Source organism: Neofelis nebulosa, chromosome 2 (genome assembly GCF_028018385.1).
Source record: "Neofelis nebulosa isolate mNeoNeb1 chromosome 2, mNeoNeb1.pri, whole genome shotgun sequence".
Classification (NCBI taxonomy): domain Eukaryota; kingdom Metazoa; phylum Chordata; class Mammalia; order Carnivora; family Felidae; genus Neofelis; species Neofelis nebulosa.
Window position 1 is genome coordinate 39,981,409 of NC_080783.1, and position 19,603 is coordinate 40,001,011.

Below are 19,603 nucleotides of genomic sequence, written 5' to 3' on the forward strand. Positions count from 1 at the left end.
CTTGTTTGAGGATACAGTCTTGGATCTAGTGGATAAATAAGTCCTAGAGATGCAACGCAGAGAATAGTAATTATAGACAACAGTACTATATTATAAACCTCAAAATTGCTAGAAGACCAGATCTTAATTTTTCCCACCACAAACAAGAAATGACAATTATGTGATGTAGATAGAGGGGTTAGCTGACAGTACAATGGTAATCATATTGCAATATCTAAATGTATCAAATCAACACATAGTACACTTATACAACATTATGTATTCATTATGTGTCAATAAAAATAAATTAAAAATTAAAATAACAAAACATGGTCTTAACTGGTATGAAAAAAGTTTGAACTCATTTATAACGAGAAAAATGGCCATCAAAACAACATGGAGATACCATGTCTAATCTAGAAAATTGGCAAAAAAGAATTCTCATACACTGTTGCTGGGAATGCAAACTGGTGCAATCCTTTTGAAGGGAAATTTGCAATTCATATGCCTTTACCTTTTGACCAGCAGTTGTACTTTTAGGAATCTATCTAAAGATATACTTCCAACAATAAGAAAATACATATATGCTATTCATTGTAGCATTGTTTATAATTGTAGAATGCTGTGAACAATCCAAATGCCTACATATAGGGGAGTTGTTGAATAAACTATGGTATATCCATATTATGGAGTACTGTGAAACTATAATGAAGAAAGAGAAAAATCTCTGTAAATGGATATGGAGTGATTTCTGGTGTATACTATCAAGTGTGGAAAGCAAAGTGCTGAAGAGTACCTACCATATTCTACCCTTCATGTAAGTACAAAGGGAGGATATAAGAAGATACACATGTTTCTACTCATTTGTGCAAATGAAATAGAGAAAGGATAAAACAAACCCAGTAAGATTGGCTTTCAGTGGAGAGAGAGTGGGAAACGAATGCAAAGAAGGGAAGAATGGGGAGTGAGTAGTGAGGATTGAGGGGGAAAGTGACACTTTTTGGTACAGTTCTAACTCTTACTTACAGAAGAAATACAATGAAAAAATGTCTAAGAAATTAGAGAAGTAGAATAATCACCATTGGATAAACACTGCATTAATAATTTGTTACAGGCAAGATGTATCAGTGGATGTTAAAATTCATGGGCAGAAGTATGATGAGAAACAGAACGTTTGTTTAATCTTAAACTCTCTCAAGGCATTGCTTAATTATAAGCGGGAAATAGTAACTGTACAGTGAAGAAATCTGGCAGACAACACTTTAACCAAATATCCATGTTAACATTACCCAAAATAAGACATATTGGCACCAAGTGCCCTCTGCGATGATGCACTGAGAAGGGTCAAACCCCACTTCTGTGATATTCTTGTTAGGAATGCATAACCTCAGTTGAATCACAAGAAAATATCAGACAAATCCAAACTGAGAGACAGTCTACAAAAGAACTTTCTAGTACTTTTCAAAACTATAAAGGTCATGAGAAACAAAGAAAGATTGAGGAGATGTCATAGATCGAAAGGGTTTAGGAAAGTGTGGCAACAGAACCCCATGTGGAACTCTGTATTGCATTGGACTCCCCCCCACACCTTTGAGAACAATTGGTGAAATTTGAATGAGGTCTGTTGTTTAATTAATAGTATTGTACCGATGTTACTTTCCTGCTTATATAAGGTGTTAACAGCAGGGAAGGCTGAGTGAAGGATATGTGAGAACTCTCTGTACTATTTCTGCAACTTTTCTGTAAGTCTAAAATTATTCCAAGATAGAAAGTTAAAAAAAAGAAGAGCCATAAAGGCAGTGCAGAAGAAAGTGCTTCAAAGGGTTCCACAGAGGGGAGAGCCCATTCAGAAAGACTTCATGGCGGAGGTGGCATATTACTGGTGGCATATTAGTGTGCTAGAACTTCCATAACGGAATGCCACAGGCCAGGTGGCTTCCACAACAGAAGTTTATTGCTCCTGGTTCTAGGGGCTGGAAGTCCAAGATCAAAGAGCTGGCAGGGTTGGTTTCTCCCCAGGCTTCTTTCTTTGCCAGCCTTCTCACTGCACTGTCACGTGGCCCTTTCTTTGTGCTTTCTTTCTGATGTCTCTTTCTCCTATATTAGGACTACACTTTATGACCTCATTTAACCATAATTACTTCTTTAAAGGCTGTATCTGCAAATATAGCCACACTGGAAGTTATGGTTTCAAAATATGAATTGTGGGGGAACATAATTTAGTCCAATCGTGAAGCCTCTTGAATATAGCAGATCTTAGCAGGACTGGGGGAAACGTGTGGCAGTGATTTACAGAATAGTAAGTAAACTGGTGAATTAGTTAGGGTTTCCCCAGAGAAACAGAACCAAGAAGATATGTATAGATAGATAGAAAGAGATTCAAAGAGATTCATTATGAGAGGTTAGCTCACATGATTATGGAAGCTGAATGATATGTAAACTAGAGGGCCAGGACAGCGGGTGGTGTGGTTCCAGTCCAAACTGGAAGGTCTGAGGACCACAGGAGAAAATAATGTACGTTGTAGTCTGAGTCTGAAGGGCTGAGAACCTGGGAATTGATGGTATAAGTCCACATCCAAGGCCAAAGGCCTGAGAGCCAGGAGTACCAATGTCTGAGGGCAGGAGAAGACAGAGTCTCAGTTTAAGGAGAAGGAGCATATTGGCCCTTTTACTGCCTTTTTGCTTTATTTGGCCCCTAAGCAGATTGGATGATGTTCACTCTCACTGGTGAAGGCAATCGTTACGCAGTGTTCTAGTTCAAATGCTTATCTCTTCTGCAAACATCCTTATAGACACACCCAGAAATAATGTTTTACCAGTTATGTGGACTTCCCTTGGTCCAGTGAAGCCGATGCATAATATAACCCTCATAAATCCTACCCTTGTCAACCTGGAACCCATACACATATCCTTGCTTAATCTCTAACAATAACAAGATCATAATTCTGCCTTACATGATACAACTATCCTGCATACAACTGAAAATACACTACTGCTTCCCCAGAAGAGGAGATAAAGTCCTTGAGTGATGTTTACTCTTCTCCTGATATCCCATAACTTAAATACTATGATGTGAAATAATAATACTTAAGTACTATTAGCCAGTACATCTTATATTACATGATAAGGGAATAAAAGAGGAAAGAAAACAAAGGTATTAGCTTAATGTAAATATACACATCAATATATTTATAACAAAATAAGGAGGAAATACTCATGACAATTATGGTCCTTGTATCTGTAACTGGTTATGTGGTTGTAGCTGGTATTTATAACTACTTCTTTTACTACCCATTTTATATTCCTTTTGCCTTCAGCAAGACTCTGAGCTGGTTGTGGTTTTTTGTTTTTTGGTTTTTTTAGCAGGTGGCAGGGTAACCCAAACTTTCATTCTTAAAGGGTCTGAGCCATTAATAGTCCTACCTGGACTGGGTTGTTATATTTTCCATTGGCCTTAACCACAGGGCATGGTGATACTAAGAGACACCCCAGTGAAGTCCACACACACTCTTCCTTACCTCCATTGAGGAATAGTAGTCCAATTTCCCCTTGGTTTTCAGAATCAATCACCCCAGCCAACATCATAACTCCCTTCTTTGTCTACAGATTGAGAGGCATGAGGATCCCAAAGTGGCTAGGTGGCAATATTGTCTTCTAGTTCAATGGAATCATTGTTGTTTTTCCTAAGGGAAGCATTCCTCCCTTTGGGAAATAAGACCTCTAGGCTAGCAAAGCATAACATCACAGGAACAGAAAGCAAAAAATATTTGCGAATGTGTTGGTGGAGGTGATAGTGAGTGGTGCCACTCTTCTTTTTACCCCTTAATTCCTGGACTCATGAATCCTGGCTATCAGAGAAACAGCACCTTATATTGGATACTGATTCAGAGCATATACAGCTTCTGGAGAACCTTGCACCAGCCCTGCAAGGTATTGCCACATAGCTGGTGCTGTAACTGTGTCTTCAAAAGGCCCTTGCAGTATCTTATCAAGCTGGTTGCTACAAGGTGGTGGGGAACATGGCAAGACCAGTGAATTCCATAAGCATGGGCTCATTGCCACATTTCTTTTGCTAAATGATTTCCTTACTCAGAAGTTATGCTCTGTGAAATACTTGATGTACATGAGATGATGCTGAGGAGCTGATATACTCCAGAGGTAGGACACTGAAGGTGTATGGCTGGCCTTGTGGATCACTCTCAACATGTATAAGACATTCTATAAGTCCACAGATGATAGTTTTGGCAGAAGCTTTGTGTGTAGGAAAAGCAAACCTATATCCAGAGTAAATATCTATTCCAGAAAGAACAAAACTCTGGCCCTTCCATGATGAAAGCAGTCTGGTATAGTCATCTGCCACCAGGTAGCTGGATGATCACCCTGAGGAGTAGTGCCATATAGGGGAATCAGTGTCAGTTTGCTGCTGCCAGATTGCACTCAGAGGTGGCCGTGGTCAGGTTGGCCATGGTGAGTAGAAGTTCATGTTGCTGGGCCTACGCATAACCTCTATCCCTGCCACCATGGCCACTTTGTTCATGAACCCCTTGGGTGATGACAGGAGTGGCTGGGGAAGGAAGTTGATTGGCATCCACAGAACAGGACATCCTATTTACTTGATTATTAGAATCCTCCCCTGCTGAGGTTGCCCTTGGTGAGCATCCACATGGGACACTAATATCTTCACATATTTTGCCCGTTCAGAGAGGTCTATCCATATACCTCTACCCCAAATTTCTTTGTTATCCATTTTCCAAGCATATCCCTTTTATGTTCCTGACTGTTCAGCCAAACTTTTGGCTACAGCCCATAAATTGGTATATGTTTGCCCATCTGACTATTTTTCCTCCAAACAGAGTAAACAAGCAGGTGTGCTTCCCAAAGTTCTACCCACTGGCAGGATTTTCCCCTCTCATTGTTTTTCAAGGCTATCCCAGACAAGGGCTATAGTGCTGCAGTTGTCCACTTTTGGGTGGTATCTGCATATCATATAGAACCATCTATAAATCAAGCTTGTCTTCTCTAACTCTGTCAATGGATTGTAGGGAGAGAGAAGCCAGTATAGCAGGAATGGGGACCAGGAGTATTTGGGGCACTTCTCCATGTAAGTTACTTGTGCTTTCAGGGCCTCTTGAGCCTGATCATGTATATACCACTTACATTTGATGATGACATCTTGCTGTGCACATCCAACTTTATGGCTTGGTGGGAAAGACAGCACCTAATTCATGATAGGCAGCTTAAATGGCATAGTAACTTGGTGGTCCATGCTCAAGCTTTCAGTCTCTACTAAGGCCCGATAGCAGGTCATGAGCTGTTTCTCAGAAGGAGGGTAGTTATCTGCAGATAAAGGCAGGGTTCTCAAATCCTAAAGACTTGCACTGCAAGTCACCTACACAAGCCTGCCAAAGTCCCTAAATGGTATCTCTGTCTGCCACTGACATTTCAAGCATTATTGAATCTGCTACATCATATGGGCCAAGTGGGAGACCAGCTTGCACAGCAGCTAGACCTATTTCAGGGTCTTCTCTTCTTCTTGGCTGTAGTCAAAACTTTTCAGCTTTTCAGGTCACTCAATAAACGTGCTGGAGTAACATACCCAAGTAAGGAATATGCTGCCTTTAAAATCCAAAGAGTCCCATGAGGCACTGTGCTTCTTTCTTAGTTATAGGAAGGTCCAGGGGATCCAACAAATTATGTTTCACCTAAAGAGGTATATCTGAACATGCCAATACCAGTAGACCCCTTGAAATTTCACTGGGTAGAAGTCCTCTGAATTTTAGTCAGATTTATTTCCCACCCTCTGACACGCAAATATCTCACCAGTAAGTCTAGAGTGGTTGTCACTTGTCACTCATTAGGCCCCATCAGCATATCATCAGTGTAATGGACCAGCGTATCTTGTGGAAGGGAGAGGTGATCAAGATCCGTGTGAACTAAATAATGAGATGATGCTGAGGAGCTGATATACTCCAGAGGTAGGACACTGAAGGTGTATGGCTGGCCTTGTGGATCACTCTCAACTCAGCCTTCTGCCCGCCCAGCAGGTAGGCATGGTTCTTTTTAAATGTTAACACTGTTCATAACACAATTCTTCCTTTGACAATGTTCAACTATTTCATTTAAACACTGGCACTGGGATATGATAGTGGCTCATAGCGTCCCCTGAATTCATCTGATTTTGTAGCTCATATGATAATTGCTGAGAGAAATAGCACTTTGAGTCACTCAGTTGTATAAGAGCAATGTGTTTTAGAACTTTTTAATCTCCTAAAACAAAGCAAAATTTTTCCTTACAGTTGGAAAAAAGCTTTAGGCTGGAGTAAACCTGACCTAAGGCTCCAAGTTTATAGGCCCAATTTATTCCCCTTGTAAGTTTATGGGACAACTCCATGTGAGTTTCCCCATGGGGTGCAAAATCTTAATCTAGCCAGGTGTTCATGTCTTTTCATGTAATTAAGCAATTATTTTCAGTGGATTAAAATTTTAGAAGGCTTTGAAAAATGTTAGTAAAAATAGCACTCTGCTGTATTTACATTGAGTCTTAATCCTAGTTGTTCAAAGAGTGTTTATCAGTTGAAGATATGGCAAATATTAGCATTTCTGCTTTGTAGGCAGAGAAATTATGTGACGCACTTGAAATGATACTGAAAGTCAAAAGTAGGAGATTTTTTTTTTAACCAGAGCTTTTATTAATTCTGTTTCTTCATTTTCCATTAACATCTTTTCACTTTTTTTACCTCTCCCATACAAATAAATCCATGTAAGTACTTTGGAGGAATAATATTAAAAAGCTGGTGGTTAAAATTTTTAATTATCTCTGAAAGTGCTGTTTGAGAGTGGTGACTGTTGCTATGGGTTACCAGTTTATTCTGTTATTAGTCAATTACTGTCTTTTTATAGTTCACGCTGTATCTTGCAGCCATATTATTTCTTAAAATTCTATTGACTAAAACATACAATCTAAGTAAAAACAATATTTTTGTAACAGAGATACAGCTCAAAGTCTAGTCTCCCCTTTTTAAGGGGCCTCATGTGTGTGTATGTGTGTGTATTACCTATCGATTGATTGACCTATCTATCTATCTATCAGTGATCTGTCTGTTGAAATTCTACGGTCTCCACTAAGAGGATATATTGCTGATGTAATGGTCAATTGACTATGTGAAAACAGAAAGGAGAACCCACCTCTTCCAGGTGTCAACTCTGACTTACTCAGTCTCAGATTCCATGTAATCAGAATTTCCAAGATCTTGGGCAGTGAGAAGTTATCTTAATGTAGAAATTATCTTAATGTACCCTCTCTTGTTGGTCCATCAGATTTAAACAGAGATGAAGTGCTGACTGGTTGTGTGAAATGTTGATTCTGCCCCATTATCAGTAGCAAACAGTGTGCACACATTTGACAAGTATTTAACTGTTATTAAAGAGTCTATGGACACAAACCAGAGTGATTGCTCCCAGCTGAGGAACAATTTCATGATCTTGGGTGCACATGAAGGAACCTAAATCTCAGAAGCTAACATTCACCACTTCACTCACTGGTAGAGGGAGAGGGAAAGTTTCCAGTGAGATAGCAGAACTGCTTTGAGAAGAGCTAGAATATAGATGATAGTGAGGCAGGATAGACTTCAGGCACCCTTTCTCCCAACTGCAGCTACAATGCTTAGAGATGACACGAATATGTAGAAAGAGAAAACAAAATGGTCAAGATGAGGCATACATGTCCATGGACCAGAAACAGAATTGCAAACTGTTGAGAGGTATAAAAGCTGTGAGGTTGCCAGGAGTTCATATTTTTTGAGTACAGGAAGAATGAAACTGCACATAAGGTAGAGTCAAGGGGATCACTTGAAACTAGGGGCATTATGAAGAACGCTATAAAGAGTTACTAATGACAGTTGCCTAGGGCCAGGCTAAACTGGATGCTTGGGAAGGTAGGAGGATCCAGATTAGCTTAAAGGAAGGATGTGAGCAAAGTTATGCATTTATTATTGTCACAGGACAGGAACTCTAAGCCTCTAATAAAAGTTTCTGAACTGGTTTCCCCAGAAGGCTGTGTTGATGGACCCAGAAAACTGCTATATAGGAAGAAGTAAGTGAATTAGAGGGAGGAAGAAAACGCACCTCTAAAAATGAGTCTGCAAACCAAAATTACCAAACACATCAAGACTGCAAGCAGATACAATAAGAATTCTCCACGCAGAACACAAAAAGAATTAATAAATTGGAATAATGTATTGATGACTCTACCTACAACACAGTAGAGAAAAAAAAAGACATGAAACTATATAGCTAGGAGCAAGACCAGATAGTGCTAATTGATGTCTAATGTTTACCTAGAAGAACTAAAAAAAGTCTGAAAAGGTAATGTCAAACATTTTCTAGAATTATAGAAAACTAAATGGGCTTAAATTATTCTAAAAGTGGATCTGAGGGTCATGAATTTAGCTAGACAAGAAACAGCTGAGCTCTTATGAAACCATGTCCTATTGGGTTAATGAGGTTAAAACTGTCAGAAAGTTTAAAGCTTGTTTTTCAGAGAACTGTTTCCCTCTAATCAGCTATTGTATCTTTTCAGACCCCACTAAGAAACTCACTAGTTGTCACTGCAGAAGTCTTGACTCAAGGTCAACTGATATGGTCCCAACCTATGAACAAGGAAGGCCCTGCATTCCTTACCCAAGATAAGGAGCCCAAGACTCCATTTAGTTTATATAAGCTCTTGGAGCATACCCATTGCCCCTTCTCCTTGTCCTAAGATAACCCCCCTGACATCAGGGACTGAATTTTGTCTCATTCTGATGTTAAGTTTCCACCTTAAAGTGAACATGGGATATATGGTACATATATGTTTGCTCACTGTGCATACTCCCTCTTTCCTCAAGAATAATGATATGATTCTCTGTCCTTTTCATCAGTATGTATGTTTATAAAAAACTTGTTCTCTTCCCCTTTGGGGAGGCAGATTTGAGGCTTGTCCTCCCATCTCCCCCTTTGGCTGCCTCTCAAACTCTTTCCTTGGTACATACCCTATTGACTTTGCTGTGCATCAAACAGATGGACTTGGGTTCTGTTACACTTAGATGAAAAGTATAGTTGTGCAATGAATAGGATAAATAAAAATTATTTATACCTACAAATAGTATGGTAAAAGGGAAAATGACATTTATACATAGATAATGTTGAAGCCTAAGTGAAGAGAAAAGACAGATTATTGCCAAAGTCATAATGATTAAATTGACATTAGATTTCCATCCATAATATGCCAGAAGAAAATGGAGAATAATATTTTTAAAGTCCTGACGCTGAAGCATCATTCCAAATTGAAAGCAAAATAGGTCATGTTTTAGAAAAAGATGATATCGGCTTGCTACCCATTGATTTTTTCTGAAAGAACTACTAAAGGATGTGCTTCAGTAAGGACAGAAGTAAACCTAGAAAGATGCAGGGAGAAAAAAATAATGTGAACTAGCTGTTATAGTTGCAAGAAACTTATCTGGAAGAAAAAAACAGAATTATACTACACAAATGAATTGCTTTTGGGACTGGTTACTATTCAGCTGCATTCAATTATACACTAGCTATCAGAGAAAACTCCTCATTATCTGGTAATTTGGAATGACTTTCAGAAAACTCTCAGAGCCTCTGGTCATTCCTCTCCGAACTCCATTGACTTTCTAGTCCTGAAATTAATTGGGAAGACCCATTTAAAAATGGCTTGCTCATCACTTCTTGCTGACCTTATCTGTTAAGATTGTATATAGTGGATATAGAAAGATTAGCACAGAAATAACTGAAAAAATTGGGCATAATTCAATCATGCAGACTACTAGCTTATTGCGCTCAAAATTAAAAATAAGTGAAATCAGTGTGAAAGTAGAAACACACACATAAACACACACAGATACACACAAAGCAGGCAGAGCATAAAACAGTGGAGAAGGGGCCAAGCAGTTGATCCAGAATGTGGTTAGGTTTAGTTACAGATCACAAAATTAGTTTCTGGAGAATGGGAGAAAAAGGTATTTGCTCCAAGCAAAGTGGTGTTTAGAGATCAAGAAGTCTTGTCACAACACAGTATCAGAATTAAACAAACATTGCTTTGAGCACATCCTATGGTCTGCCTCCTGTGTTAGGTGCTGAGGAGGAATTCAGAGGCATAGAAGATAAAACCTATGGTCTCTAGAGGCCATCAGTGCAGTGGGGAGACAGATATACATAAACAATTTTTCAAGAGTGGTTGGAAAGGGTGCTAAGAGAATATGAGGGAGGAGAACTAAATTCCAATTAGGGGTGATTAAGAAAGCATTTTAGAGGAAATTGGTTTAAATTGGATCTTGGATAATGGGTAAGAATTTTATATCAGGCAATGAGGATAGGCATTCTAAACAAAGATACATAGGTAAGGAGCATGAGGAAAGTAAAGCTCAAAATCCAGCTGACCCTTCCTCCTTAACCTCCTTCCTAGGACAAGGACTCATCTCAGTTGGGGACTTCAGCAAGTGACCAGAAAAGAGTAAAGAGATATATCTGAGCAGAGGAAGAAAGTGGTGACTGGAACATAGACAACTCTTGAAAGAATGGAGGCAGGCAGAAAAATACATATGTATATCTGAAACTCCTTCGTATGTTTTAAAAATGTTTATAAGTGGTGTCATATTGTACATAACCATTCTGCAACTTTTTTCCCCATTCAACTTTCTTTTTGTGACCTCTACATCTCTCTGGTGCATTCATTTTACCTTTCTGCTTACCCATGTTTCTAATGATGCGCCTTTAGTTTCTATCAGTTTTTCAATATTGCAAACAATGTTACTTGCATTGTAGAAATGTATTCTACCTATCTTTTTATACACCCATGCAAGTTTTTCTAGAGAATATACCTAGAAAGGGAATGGCTGAGTCAGGATGCATTATTTCCAACTTACTAGGTACGGTGTTTTACTCATCTTTATCTCATTTTATCCCCCTTCTGCCACTTTTCCCTTTTCTTGCTACTCACATGGTAGGTATTTAAGAGATATTCGTAAATTTTCAAGGTGGAAAGAAGAGAGAAATTTGCTGGGACCTGAGGATAATGAGGGCTAAAAGAAGATAAGCAAAAGAAGAGAAGAAGAAGTATGTCTGGCTTTGTTAATTGACAGTCATTTGGCATCTGGAACACTGGGCTTCAGTCTGTCAAGGTAGAGGAGTGTCAGGGTTACACTCTCATTGGGAGCTTAGTGCGCGTCCTTGGATTGGGGCCATGATCAATGGAGCATGCATGTTCACACTCCAGGGCCTGAGTCAAACCTGGCCTCTCCTTGGGCTCTCTGAGTCTTAATCTTCAGGTTAAAAAACGAGGTGAGGTGGCAATAAAAGTAATAATAATTACCTCTGGATATTGTGAAGATTTAACAAGAAAAGCTATGTGAAAGTGCTTCGTATATGTACTTGATTTCTAACTGCTTAAATATGTTCTTATCCTGATCCCATGCCTTTCCTTTTCTAGCTTTTTCAATGTCGGTCCCATAATCTGTTTCTCAGATGTTATGCTGATAGTCTCCTTAACATCCTCTGGGTGCACTTTTAAGTGTGGGACACAGAATTGATCAACATACTCCAGGATTTGATCAAACATGTAGAGCGGGCCAAAATATCAATTTCCCAGTTTCAGATACTACGTAGTAGTAATGCATTTTAGTACCAGAGCTATTTTGGCAGCCACTCCCAGTGTTGAGTCAAATTGGGTTTTAGAAGAAATCAGCTAAAACTCCCAAGTGTCTTGGACACATCCTGCTGTTAAAACTGGCTTTTGCTATACTACAGTTAGGTACTTCTTTTCTTTTTTTTTTTTTAATTCTTTAATGTTTATTTAATTTTGACAGAGAAAGAGAGAGAGAATGCGTGCATGTGTGCTAGTGGGGGAGGGGCAGAAAGAGAGGGAGACAGAGAATCCGAAGCAGGCTTTGCGTTATCAGTGCAAAAGTCTGAAGTGGGGCTTGAACTCACAAACCATGAGATCAAGACCTGAGCCGAAGTCGGACGCTCAACCACTGAGCCATCAGGCACCCTGGTACTTCTTTAAAAATTTTTTTTTTTAAATTTTTTATTTGAGAGAGAGAGAGAGAGAGAGAGAGAGAGAGAGAGAGAGAGAGACAGCACACCAGGGAGGGGCAGAGAGAGAGGGAGACAGAGGATCCAAAGTGGGCTCTGTGATGACAGCGGAGATCACAACGCAGAGCCTCAACACACGAACTGTGAGATCATGACCTGAGCCAAAGTCAACCGCCTGACCAACTGAGCCATGCAGGCGTCCTCCAGTACTTCTTTTTTTAAACTCAATTGCCATATTTTATAATTTATCCCCATTAAACTTCATTTTATTCAGTTTGGCTTTTCTTGAGTTGTGATTCTGACACTGGTTTTCAATATGTATATTATTATTATTTTTCTAAACCGAAGTCCTCCAGGGGTGACTGGGTGGCTCAGGTGGTTAAGTGTCTAACTCTTGATTTTGGCTAAGGTCATGATCTCATGGGTTGTGAGTTCCAGCCCCACACAGGGCTCTGTGCTGACAGTGTGGAGCCTGCCTGGAGTTCTCCTCTCTCCTTCTCTCTCTCTCTCTGCCTCTCCCCCATTCATGCTGTCTCTCTCTCTCTCAAAATAAATAAACTTTATTATTATTATTGTTAATGTTTATTTATTTTTTTTTATTTAAAAAAATTTTTTTTTTCAACGTTTTTTATTTATTTTTGGGACAGAGAGAGACAGAGCATGAACGGGGAAGGGGCAGAGAGAGAGGGAGACACACAGAATTGGAAACAGGCTCCAGGCTCCGAGCCATCACCCCAGAGCCTGACGCGGGGCTCGAACTCACAGACCGCGAGATTGTGACCTGGCTGAAGTCGGACGTTTAACCGACTGTGCCACCCAGGCGCCCCTATTTATTTTTGAGAGACAGAGGGAGACAGAGTGCAAGTGGGGGAGGGGCAGAGACAGAGAGACACAGAATTTGAAGCAGGCTCCAGGCTCTGAGTTGTCAGCATAGGGCCTGACGCGGGGCTTGAACCCTTGAACCGTGAGATCATGACCTGAGCCTAAGTCGGACACATAACTGACTGAGCCACCCAGATGGCCCTAAATAATAAACTTAAAAGATAATAAAACACACTCCTCTGGATCACTATGGTTTTGTCACTTAGGGACAAGCATAGAAAGAAGTGACTTCTCTTGTTTTCTTCTTTCCATCTCAGAACATTTCTTCCAGCTCTTCTCTCCTCCTGGCATAGTCCTCCTTCAGATGTCCCCATAGTCAATCCCTTATTTCTGTCAAGACTTCCTTTAGCATTGTCTCCAATTTCACCTTCTGAGTGAAGCTTTCCTGACCACTCTGCTTAATACTACAGCCCTCATCTTCTGTTGATATTCCCCACCCCCCCTTTTGTATCACGGCACTCAAAACCATCGGACACAATATATTTTATTTATTAATTATAGTTACCATTTATCCCCTGTTCTGTGAATTCAGGAATCTTTGCTTTGTTTACTAATGGATCCCAAGTTCCTAGAACAGTACTCAACACATTGTAGGCAATCAATAAATATTAGTTGGATAAAATGAATATATTTCAGGCTAGTATTGATTGTGATAAATTAATTTAGATGTTTCTTAAGCCATATTGATAGTGCCAATGATCTTGAATTCCCACAATCCATGGATCATCAGCTTTCAGTTTTTGATATTTTGATAATTTGCTGTTTTTCACAGATATTTTGGGGAGAAGTTGATAAAGGCTGAATCAGGGAATGTTAGATTCCATTTTATACCAGACATGTCAGGTAGTCTTTAAATGTGATAAATCTCCAACCAAGTCATTGGTAAAAATATTGATTAGAAGAAGCCAAGGAGAGAGCCCTGAAGCACAGCTCTTACAATCGCCCTTCGGTCATTTATCTCTACTCTTTTGCACAGTCACTTATTTGGTGGGTGTTCACCTGATAGAACCATCTTTCATCTTGTATTTCTCTCCATGAACCACAAAGATATGATTAAAGTTGGTAAATACAGGATTCCAGACAAATAACAAAATAATAAATGCTAAAGTATACTGAGCACTTACTATCTGCTAGGCCCTGTGCTGAGTTTATTTATTATGCACCATATTTTATTTGATGGGTTTATACCACTTCTTTTCCTTTTTTATAGTGGGTGAGATCATAAAGCTAGTAAGTGATGCAATGAATATTTGACCCCAGACAGTCTGACTCCAGAGTCTAATCACTGACTCTATTACATTGGCTCTTTGACAGATATACGCTGTAGGTGAATGTTTTTCACTCAACAGCCTAATTATTCTGACATCAAATAGTTTTTGGAAGTCTATTATGTGCCAAGATGTGTGCTAGGAAGGAGGAAAACAAATATGAATATGATCTGAATACTCCCTGTAGATGCTAAAAAAGGAAATTTAGAATTATGGAGTATACAACATGAATCTTACATCTATCTTGCGCTGTTATTTTGTTTTTTACTTTGTTGTTGTTGTTGAAAATTAGTAATATCTTTCCTCTTATGCCTATGATACTTGCTTCCAAAAACCTGTTGGCAGCCAATAAGCACAAAAATCCAGGGTAAATACACCTCTCCTCAGAGGTTTCTAAAAAGCAGAAACTGGGGACACTTTCTTGATGGAGCCTGCTTATTTATAGTTCCACATACATGCCAATTGTTTGAACCCTGAAAGGAGCTGTGCTTGAACAGATACCCCTGACCTGCTGCCAAGGTGCAGCTTTGATCTTGTGAGTCTTTTGCTAAGTTCTCATGCGATCTCATCTCACTGCCCCTTAACTGAAAGCAATTTTCATGTTTTATATTTAATCCTTTCGAGGCACTGAGCCAGGTGGTGAATTAATTACTTTTGTAGGTTGAGAAAAGATCCCAACTTTGTTGTTAAATTCAGCTAAAGTTAGAGACTTTTTTTTTGAAGGCTGTATTCATACCATTTAGCTTTTATTTCAATAAAAATATGTCTCAAAGGCAGAGTAGTATGGTTGAATGGCTGATTCTAAATATTTTGGGATAAGGATTGATTTAATCATGGGTAAAACTATGAAGGGCCATTTTTGTTTGTAAACCAGTGTCTTTTTGAGACAATGACAAATTTCAGTGGAGGTGTTATAGCTCTGAGATCTTCTATGGAGGCAGAGGGGAAAAGTCTAGTTTGAAGTTTATAGAACTTTATATATAGACTGTTACTTCAACACCCTGAACAATCTGGAGAGAATACTGTGCCGATAGCATTGCTCTGAGGGGGCAGGGTGGGAGAATTAAGAGAGCTCTGAACTTGAAGTCAGAATAACATAGCTCTAAATATTTCTAGCACTTACTTGAAATGTTATCTTGGCCAAACTGCTTAACATTGTTGAATCTCAGTGTCTTTGCTTATAAAATGGGAATAGTGCAGGGCACCTGGGTGGCTCAGTCGGTTAAGCATCTGACTTCAGCTCAGGTCATGATCTCGTGGTTTGTGGGTTCAAGCCCTGCATTGGGCTCTGTGTTGACAACTCAGAGCCTGGAGCCTGCTTCGGATTCCGGATCTTCCTCTTTCTCTGCCCCTCCCCCACTTATGCGCGTGCTCTCTCTCTCAAAAATAAATAAACATAAAAAATATTTAAGTGGGAATAATAATACTTCCTCATTATTCTAGGTTCCACTGAAATAAAGTTAATAATCTGTAATGGGGTAGGCACTAAAAAATGCTACAGGTATCTGAGTCTGTGACACTCAAAATACATTAGAAATTATTGCGGTTCTTGGTATAGTGAACACTATTGCTGCAGATGGAGAGGAAGAGAGTATTACTATCCTCCTTCACAAATGGAGAAACCGTATTTTAAATGACCTGAACTTCATTACTCAGAAAGAAGCCGAGAACCCCATCTTCTGACAAATGCCTTCCCTATGAATTCCTGTTCAATAGCAAAGCAATATCATAGTAGAAGGAAAGGCCTCCCTTAAATCAAGCAGAATACATCTTCCTTGAATGATTGAATGCAAACCTTGACTATGTAAGCATTTTCAAAAGAAGGTCATTGTCTATGGAATTAATTTTCATTCTTGGCTCAACAAAGCCTGCTGGCCGTCAGAGCTTGGTGAAAACCCCATCTGTTTAGTTAGGGACTAGCCTGACTGATGAGGGATTGACAGGAGTCAGAGGATAAATGCTCACACCTAGGATAAGTTATTTAAGTGTCCTTTTGTTCTGGTTAGAAACTAAGTCTCTGTCTGAGCATACAATGTAAAGTAGAAAGGGAAAACTTTCATTTGAGTACAGTTAATAATGAAAATCCTCACCTATCCTATGCATAATAGATGCTTAATGAACTTTGTTAATTTTGTGAATTAAATTTTCTTTTCTTTCTTGAAATTATTCAGATAGTTTTCACTTAATACATATAGGTCTAGTACCCACTAAGTTTTACAACTTTATTTGCTTACCTTTCTGTATTTTTTTCACTCTATCTTCACATACATCAGCCAAGCCTTGTTTTGTGTAGTTTTCATTCTAAAAATAATTTATATATAATATTTAGATCAAATTTATGTTTTTTAAACTATTCACATTCTACTCCTTGGGATTTTAAAATAAACTATTCCCTATTATCCCCAAGCTCATCTCCCAAGAACTGCTAGAATGTGTGTTGAGCTTATCATTAGTTCATATATGAGTGCATTTCATGTATCACATTGCCCATGTGATTTAATGTATCTTTTATGAATTACTGTTAGAACGTGATTCCATGACAAAGAGCTAGTTCTGAAAGCAAATTCCAATGTGTAAGGCCAAGAAATCTGGGTTCAACTTAACACATAGCATAAAGAAATTCATATTTTAAATGATAAATATTCCAAAATTTAAATTTACCAAAAAGAAATAATCATTTAAAAAAACATAAAATTACTTGATTTTTTAAATGTTTATTTTTTTTTTTTGAGAAAGAGAAAGAGAGAGAATGAGCACAAGTTGGGGAGGGGCAGAGAGAGAGGCAGACAGAGGATCCAAAGCGGGCTTTGTGCTAATAGCAGACAGCCTGATTCAGGGCTCCAACTCACAAACCATGAGATCATGACCTGAGCCGAAGTCCAACATTTAACTGACTAAGCCACCCAGGTGCCCCTGAAAGTACTTGATTTAAAAAAAAGCCTACAATATACAAACTTAAGTTTGACTATTTAAGTTTCATTCACACCTAAATCTATGAGACAATTGCAGTAAACTATGTAGTATTTGATCTCTTTTTAACATGTCAACATCATACGCCAAAAAATAATTAAAGGATACAGTAAAAATTTACCTAACAAGCATTTATTGGTGACCTGTAAAAGTAAAATCTTGCAAAATATTCTTAAGAGAAAAGAAAAGACTCAGGTCCTGCCTTAACAGCAGCTGTCAGTCAAATATGGATGTTCAGACATGAAGAAAAATTATCTAAATATGAAGTAAAATGTGATAAGTACACAACAAAGTGTTACTGAAGCTCAAGAAAAGAAAGGTTTTTTGTTTGTTTGTTTGTTTGTTGCTTTTTTTTTCTTATGGGAAGAAGGGGAGAAGGGGGAGATTAAAGAATTGATAAATTGATGGAGGAGTTGTCTTCTGTGCTGGTCCACCAAGAAAGAAACAGAGTAGGAAAGGTTATCATGAGCCTCTCATTGCCCATTATGTACTTGCCCATCTATCAGTCACCACTAAGCTTATTCCTTCCCTTAGAGGCCAAACTTCCTTATATTCCCCCAACCCTGCCACACTGTGCCATGCCCTTATATTTTGGCACAGGATTACTTCTTTTCTTGGAATACTCTTTCTCCCCATTATTCCTTGTAAACTCACGCTTCTTTCAAGACTACCTAGAAATCACTCTGCCTCATCCTTCTCTGGTCTCCCAAAGCTTGGTCACTACTTCCTCTGTGCCTTTCTAAATTTTGTACACTCTCTAGTATAGTACTTCGTTTTGACTCGATTTGTTCATCTCTATTGGAAGTTTCAACAAACATGACCTATCTTTATATAACTACTACTTACCATAATGTTTGGCACTGAGAAAATAATACATGTTAATTGAATACATGAGTGGGAGAATGAGTAAAATGTCTGCAGTGTGTTATTTAGGCACAAATTTACATATCCTGATGACAAATGATGTTGAACATTTTTGCGTGTGCCCATTGACTATACATATACATATATACATATGTATATATATATATATATATATATATTATTTTTGTAAAGTGTCTATTCAAATTTTGGCAGTTAAAAATTTTTGTTTACTTGGGTTGTATGAGTTATCTATACTTTCTGGTTTCTTGGGATTTTGACTTAGATATGATGATTGATCAGATTGCACCCATGGTCACTTCCTTACTTCCCAGAGGTGGTAGACTGCAAAATATGGCCCCAAGTTTTTCCCAATCTAGGAAGTGATGTTGCCATTCATCCAATCAGTAAAGAGATAGAGTCTACTTTTCCATCTTGAATTTGAGCTGGCCTGGTGACTTTCTTTAGCCAAGAGAATTTGGCAAAAGTGATACTGGAATGACTGCCAAGCCAAGGCAACAAGAGGCCTTGCCTCCACCAATCTCACCCTTTTGAGTCCAGCTGCATGTAGAGAAGCCAAACTTTTGATGCAGCCCTGTTCTTTCCTAGATGGTGGAGAGGGAGGTTCAGCCATCCTAGTGGAGACTTCCAGAAGACACTTGCAGTCAACCTACAGAATTGTGATAAATAGTAAGTAGTGGTTGTTTGAAACCACTGAGTTTTTAGGTGATTTGTCACAAAGCAATAGGTAATTGATACACTGGGATTGAAATACACTCAAGAAGTGTTTCATTTACTGGGTTAGGTTTGAGTAAAACTAGTGCTAAAGCATTTGCTACTTTCAAAAAACAGACATTGAATGGAAACACAACCGTATTTTATGACCAGTGCTGTTTGAATTATCCACAGCATAGAGTATACCTGGAGAGGAAGAACATACAATTTTATGATTTTAGGTAGTATACAGATAATTCTAAGGTACTATATTCTAACTTTTTAAATGTTTATTTAGTTTTGAGAGAGAGAGAGACAGAGACGGAGACAGAGTGCAAGTGGCGGAGGGGCAGAGAGAGAGAGGAAGACACAGAATCCGAAGCAGGCTACAGGCTCTGAGCTGTCAGCACAAGCCCAACATGGGGCTCAAACTCACAGACTGCAAGATCGTGACCCGAGCCAGAGTCAGAAGCTTAACTGACTGAGCCACCCAGGTGCCCCTCTAAGGTGCTATATTCTAACTCATAATACAGTGGCATTGGGGATGTTCTCTAGTGAAAAAAAGTGAAGAAATTCACAATTTGCCTCACATATATAGTGGTACAAAGAATATAGTATTCTTGGAAACAGTCCCAAATATTATCAAAACACAAAAATGTTCATATGGGTGCCAAATAAATTAAATTTTTCAAAGCTTCAAATGTTGTGACAAATGTCAACCCTCCTTTGCACAGTCTAGAAAATTTATTAAGTAGGTTTGCACATAATACAAATCAGTATGCTACCCTTGTGAGATAAAAAGTTTTAAGAGAGTGAAGTAGAAGTAGAACCTC

The 19,603-nt window shown here is 38.7% G+C and overlaps 1 pseudogene; it reads right to left on the reverse strand.

Moving 5' to 3' along the window:
* Positions 1-3,720: 3,720 nt before the first annotated feature.
* LOC131490339 (uncharacterized) lies at positions 3,721-18,690 on the reverse strand (annotated as a pseudogene).
* Positions 18,691-19,603: the final 913 nt, after the last annotated feature.